Raw genomic sequence first — 7,519 nt, forward strand, 5'->3', positions numbered from 1 at the left:
TAGGCTAGGTTGTAGCAACCTCATGAGGGGTATAGAGAAAATTAGAGTATCATGTAGTAGCCTAAACCTATCGATGTTACATTTAACTGGGTGAATGAAATATGAACGACAGTCCTCCAATATGCTGTAATAGAAATAAGGCCATGCTCATAAATAAATAATTGTCCTTAAACGGCACCGACTGCCACTGGTCTTTATTAATAACCTTCAAAGCTAGTAAGGTATCGTTCAGAGCCATTCAGAGCCACCTAATTCCTGTAGTGAAGTACTAGATGCTAATACCTATGAACTACAAGTATATTCCTTTGCTACTCTGATCTGATAGAGCACAGACGAAGGCTTTTGTTTCTTAGTTATTGTCACACCCTGACCATAGTTTGCTTTGTATGTTTCTATGTTTTGGTTGGTCAGGGTGTGAGCTGGGTGGGCATTCTATGTTACATGTCTAGTTTGTCTAGTTCTATGTTTGGCCTGATATGGTTCTCAATCAGAGGCAGGTGTTCGTCATTGTCTCTGATTGGGAACCATATTTAGGTAGCCTGTTTGGTGTTGGGTTTTGTGGGTGATTGTCCTTAGTGTCTTGATGTCCTTGGTCTGTGTACCAGTATTAGGCTATTTCGGTTTTCGTTACGTTTATTGTTTTGTAGTGTTTGTATTTAGATTCGTGTTACTTCAGTTTAATGAACATGGATCGCAATCTACACGCCACATTTTGGTCCGACTCTCTTTCCCATACAGAAAACCGTTAGTTATCTTCAAAGCTACTCTTATAGACCCTCAGTACTTGATTCCTGTACTGAAAAGCTAGCTGCTAAATACACTATACCTTTGAGCTAAATAGGTTTGGTACTGTGACCTGAGATGTCTGTGATAAACTGAGCTGTCTCCTCCAGGTTATTCTCCAGCTCTAATAATCAGTCCGGGGAACTTCATCCCATCATTCTAATGACTCCATGAAGCCTATTATCACACATCTTGGTGCAGACCTCTTCTTAATATTTATGCTAATCCACAGCTATTTGGAAAGCTTCACCAGATAGCCTACATTGTAAAATGTTACCCTAAATGCTTAATTAGGTTTTTTAAAACTAGGCAACCAATTCCTCCTCACACTTTTATTTTGACTTCCTGTGTCCTTATCCATGGTGTTATGAATATAATTTGTCCTTGATATATAAATAGGGAGAAAAGTTAGTTCTCAGGAAGTCTGTAGAAAGTAGTGCCTACTTTTTGACACATTTTGTCATACTGCCAAGCCCCTCTAGCCGGCCAATATCTGGAAACAAGCCAGTTTCCCTATAAGACGCATGTACTCATTGTCACTGGTAATGACAAAGTCAAACAAACATTGACCTCTCCATCAAATACAAAAGCTTTTTAGACTTTATAGTATAGGGATTATGATCACTGCAACTCTAGTTATCCTCATTCACAGTTACCAGGCCCACAGTATACAGTAACTATTGTTATTTTGAATAGTTTATTAGAGTTCCACCATTACCTCTCTTCTAGCCACATAAAAAAATCCCTTAGTTGTAAAGGCCTTTTTGAACCTGACAGGGTTGTTCCTTTGGCCTATGATAGGAGTCGTGACTTCCATCTCATTCACTTTGATTAACTGCTCTTGAATTCTTTGGCTGCAAAGCTATTCACTTAAATGGTCAACAGCACTGCAGAGGGCCATCATGCAATCACTTTGAAATATGGCTCACACAGCGGGAGAGAGGGGACTGAAAAGACAACAACATACTCAACATACACACTCATCACAGCACATACACTATATATACAAAAGTATGTGGACACCCCTTCAAATTAGTAGATTCGGCTATTTCAGCCACACCTGTTGCTGACAGGTGCATAAAATCGAGCACACAGCCATTCAATCTCCATAGACAAACTTTGCAGTAGAATGGCCTTATGTCAGCACAAGAACTGTTAGACGAGAGCTTCAAGAAATGGGTTTCGATGGCCAAGCAGCCGCACACAAACCTAAGATCACCATGCGCAATGCCAAGCATCGGCTGGAGTGGTGTAAAGCTCGCCGCCATTGGACTTTGGAGCAGAGGAAATGGGTTCTCTAGAGTGATAAATCACGCTTCACCATCTGGCAATACGATGGACAAATCTGGGTTTGGCAGATGCCAGGAGAACGCTAACTGCCCCAATGCATGTGCCAACTGTTTGGTGGTGGAGTAATAAGTTTGGTGGTCGAGTAATAATGGTCTGGGGGTGATTTTCATGGTTCGGGCTAGACCCCTTAGTTCCAGTGAAGGGAAATCTTAACGCTACAGCATACAATGACATTCTAGACAATCCTGTGCTTCTAACTTTCTGTTTCAACATGACAATTCCCCTGTGCACAAAGCGAGGTCCATACAGAAAAAGTTAAAATAGGTGTAGAAGAACTTGATTGTGCTACACAGAGCCCTGACCTCAACCCTTATCGAAAACCTTTGGGATGAATTGGAACACCGATTGTGAGCCAGGCCTAATCGGCCAACATCAGTGCCCAACCTCACTAATGCTCTTATGGCTGAATGGAAGCAAGTCCCCGTAGCACTGTTCCAAATCTAGTGGAAAGCCTTCCCAGAAGAGTGGAGGCTGTTATAGCAGCAAAGGGGGACCAACTCCATATTAATGCCCATGATTTTGGAATAAGATGTTTGACAAGCAGGTGTCCACATACTTTTGGTCATGTAGACTAGTGGTTAGAGCGTTGGGCCTGTAACCGAAAGGTTGCTAGATCGAATCCCCGAGCTGACCAGGTAAAAATCTGTTGTTCTGCCCCTGAACAAGGCACTGTTCCTAGGCCATCATTGCAAATAAGAATTTGTTCTTAACTGACTTGCCTAGTTAAATAAAGGTTAAATAAAAATAAAAAAGATATACTGTATGATACAATAGGTGACCTTGGTAACACGTTAGGTAATCCATGTATGTGATTGAAAGTGGTCTCAAGACCGCAATGCATTCCCACTGAAAGCGGTTGTTATGATTTGTAGAATCTGAACTGAAATAGCCCCTAGCAGCACAGCACTTCAGTACTCATAATGACTGAGGAAATATGTGTCTGCACGTCTTGGTTGTGAAACAGAAGATTAAAGCAGCCAAACTGGTAATTGGAGAACTCAGAAGGCGTGCAGCAACAGATCATGTTTTGTTCATTGTCATGCAAAATATTATTGACGATTATATCAGAATTGTTATTCACAGTACACGTACTGTAGGTCTACTTGCACAGCAGTAACATTCCATCTCATACTTTGGCAGAATGATTTAGCACCAGCACAACTCTCTACTTAACCTCTCTATGGCAGGTAGTTACAGAGCATGCCACCACATGTCAGTGCAGAATCAGTGGGAGTGTTATTCCTGGACACCAATCCAAGGCTTCATTTGTCCTGTGATGACACAGCAGGGATGACATGCATTAAACTCTGCTTAGATTAACAGCCCAGTGCAGTCGAGAGAGAGAGAGAGAGAGAGAGAAAAAGAGAGAAATCTGAGGGCCAGCCAGACTCTCTCTCTCACACACACCGCACACTCCGATGAAGCACATTCCCCCAATTAAAAAGGACAACCCAGCAAGGCCATACAGATAAAGTTTCCCCTGACAATCCAGCGTGGGAAACATATACTGCTGTGCTTTATTACAGAGGCTAATATTAGTTTCCAACACCTTAGAAGGGCATTACATTGGCAAATCATTCTTTAGATGACTTTATGTATTCTTTACCTACTCTTATATAAGTGTTTTCCATCACATGACTTTCTAAATGGTTCTATTTTGAAATATAATTCATTTGGTCTCTGCTTTCTATTTAAGCTTAGAGGACATTTAAGAAATTGCCTTAAAATGGATTTGAATAAATGCCCTTTAGAAGAAAAAGGTCACGCACCCGAGCCACAAAACTGGCACTGTCATTTATCAGACAATTCCCACACTGGTTACGTCTTTGGATTTGGCAGCTAGTTTGAATGGTCTCCTCTGATCCGATTTGAGCTCATGACAAAAATGTATTTTCACTTCACATGCAGGCAATGAATATGTAACTTCATAGAATCACATTCATAAGAATGTAGCGGAATCATTATCTTTGTCTGTGTCCAGGAATGATAAGATTTTATTTAACTAGGCAAGTCAGTTAAGAACAAATTCTTATTTACATTGACAGCCTACCCCAGCCAAACCCAGACAACGCTGAGTCAATTGTGCACCGCCCTATGGGACTCCCAGTCATGGCCGGATGTGATATTGTGTTGACTGCTGCCAACACACTGACTCAACTACAGCCACTTTAATAATGGAAATTGATGTAAAATATATCACTAGCCACTTTTAACAATGCTACTTAATATAATGTTCACATACCCTACATTACTCATCTCATATGTATATGTATATACTGTACTCTATATCATCTACTGCATCTTTATGTAATACATGTATCACTAGCCACTTTAACTATGCCACTTTGTTTACATACTCTACATTACTGATCTCAAGTCTGGGTTAAACTTATATTTTTATGCTTTTATATCACCTGAACAGTAGGATATTGCATGAGAGAGGTAGCTTGTGAAATTACTGTCTGTCTGGTTGTTGTAGAATCTAACAATTACAGTGTATAAATTTACAGTCTGAAAGAAGATAAAAGGTCTGGGATACTATGACATTATTGTCATAATTTATACCAGAACAAACAGACACAACAAATGTGCTTTTATGAGAGAGCTAGCTTGTGAAATAACTATGTCTGCTTGTTTTATTGTAAGGCGACAACTGTTGGAATCAGAGTCATATGTATATACGTGGGGATAAAAGCCGACGTTCTGTATATTCCTTTGGAAATAGAGGATGACGCAGCGGGACGAGGCGGACCCAAAGTTAAAAGTTAATGGAGTGTTTTCATGTGCTGAACACATTCAAATACCATACATTTTTAGCCAGCAGCATACCACCCTGCAACCCACTGCTGGCTTGCCTCTGAAGCTAAGCACGGTTGGTCCTGGATGGGAGACCAGATGCTGCTGGAAGTGGTGTTGGTGAGGATGTGGAATTGGAGACTAATGGGAGTGGAGTTGCTGTGCAGGAGATGGACAAACATACAAATAAAATAAGTCAAAATAAAAAGTATGTTTGAATGACACTGAGGGGCAGTGTTTTTACAGCTAATGCCGGTTTGCCTGAGGCTGTTCCTGTGCAGGTGTTTGTACACGTGCATATGCACATGGGGGTGGGGAATGGAATTAATTGTTTTTTTTATTTTTCTTCTTGGGGGAAATGTGGGAGGGGTCTCGAATGGTTGAGGGACAGCTATTGGGGAACTGTGGAGGGATCTTGGAGGGTTCAGGTTCAATCTTTTTGGCCTGGTGGGAGATCTGTCAACGTGCCCTTGAGCCGGACATTGACCCTGGATGCTTCAGTGTGCCACTCTGAATGGGAGTCTGTTGGATGACTGGTATGGTGTAGTTGTTGAGCGGCTTCACTGCAAGTATATTGTATGTTTCGGATATTCAATAATATATATATTTTTAAATAAATAAATAGTGGTGTTGGTGGACCAGTAGGTCGCAATCTGTCCTCTGTACCTATTTGTTTTACATCCCAGGGCAGGGATTGGGGACATTTCCCTATGTAGGTTGCTGCCTTTTTGATGGAACATTAAACGGGTGTCTTGACTCTCTGTGGTCACTAAAGATCCCATGGCACTTATTATAAGAGTAGAGGTGTTAACCCCAGTGTCCTGGCTAAATTCCCCATCTGTCCACCTAATAATCCCCAGCTTTGGCTCTTTCATCCCCCTCCTCTCCCCTGTAACTATTCCCCAGGTTGTTGCTGTGAATGAGAATGTGTTCTCAGTCAACTTACCTGGTAAAAAAAAAAAAAACTTTCACAGTGCTGAAAGTAAGAGAGATGTTCTACGACGATACCTACACAGTTATGTTGCAGCTAATTGTTTTATTTTGTATAACACCCTGCCGATACGAAAAATCATGTATTTCAGCTGAGTAATAAAGAACTGAAGACATAAAGTACTTTGATTTCTGGTCGATTATAAAATGAATAAGTGACTGAAGGAACTTATTTTCTATTTTATTCTTTGCTTATTGAAAGCTTGTGGCGCAGCGGTCTAAGGCACTACATCTCAGTGCATGAGGTGTCACTACAGTCCCTGGTCCAAATACAGGCAATAACAAATCAAATCAAATTTATTTGTCACATACTGTCACGGTTTTCCTTAGGTGAAGGAGAGTCAGACCAAAATGCGGAGTGGCTATTGCGATCCATGTTTAATGAAAACAAAGTAAACACGAATCAAATACAAAAACAATAAACATAACACGAAAACCGAAACAGCCTAATACTGGTGCTAAGTAACACAGCCAGAACAAGGACATAAGGACAATCACCCACAAATCCCAACAAACAGGCTACCTAAATATGGTTCCCAATCAGAGACAATGACGAACACCTGCCTCTGATTGAGAACCATATCAGGCCAAACATAGAACTAGACAAACTAGACATGTAACAGAATGCCCACTCAGCTCACACCCTGACCAACCAAAACATAGAAACATACAAAGCAAACTATGGTCAGGGTGTGACACATACACATAGTTAGCAGATGTTAATGCGAGTGTAGCGAAATGCTTGTGCTTCTAGTTCCGGCAATGCAGTAATAACCACCGAGTAGTCTAACCTAACAATTCCAAAACTACTACCTTATACACACAAGTGTAAAGGGATAAAGAATATGTACATAAAGATATGAATGAGTGATGGTACAGAACGGCATAGGCAAGATGCAGTAGATGGTATCGAGTACAGTATATACATATGAGATCAGCAGTAGCGTGCCGTGGGCCTGGGGCCTGGGCCTTCAGTGAAGTCCTACACAGTCCCACTTGAATTAATCCACCTCTTATTACCATCATTATGGTGCCATGGCTCTAGACACTATACATTTAGACAGAAACGCAGTATAACCAGGCGTTGCGTCACCTTAAAATTGACATTTTTATTCAGAGAATTGCAGGGGAAGAGTACAATACCTTTTCATTGTGCAGCTTCGTTGCCCTGCGCGCTTGTTCGTTGAGCTGTAGATCCACTCGGGTGTCCCCAAAAGTTTTCAAAAGCACCATTGCTTGTAAGTGCCCAGCCGTACTTTGGTGTCTCGTTGCTGCCTTGGTTAGACAACTCAGGTTTGCAAAGCCAGTGTGGCTCCAAACACCAAATCGATCACTTGCAAATAATAGGCATTCCCAGCAGTACAGTTTGCAGTGCTTCTCGGAGCCTGTGAGCCATTGATAGCGCTCGTAGTTGGAACTTTGAAAGTGGCGAACGAACCCCTTTCCCGCCTGTGACAGGCTTTGTAGCGTCAGCGTCGACCTCTCCTGACAATGTCTAACTTTTTTTGAAAAGTTTGTCTTGAGAATGGCGTCATAATTATATCCTCGACCAAATCGATATCTTCTCCTTCCGCCATTGTGGGTTGAAAAAACAGCTTAG

This window comes from Oncorhynchus tshawytscha, linkage group LG13 (assembly GCF_018296145.1).
Source record: "Oncorhynchus tshawytscha isolate Ot180627B linkage group LG13, Otsh_v2.0, whole genome shotgun sequence".
Taxonomy (NCBI): Eukaryota; Metazoa; Chordata; class Actinopteri; order Salmoniformes; family Salmonidae; genus Oncorhynchus; species Oncorhynchus tshawytscha.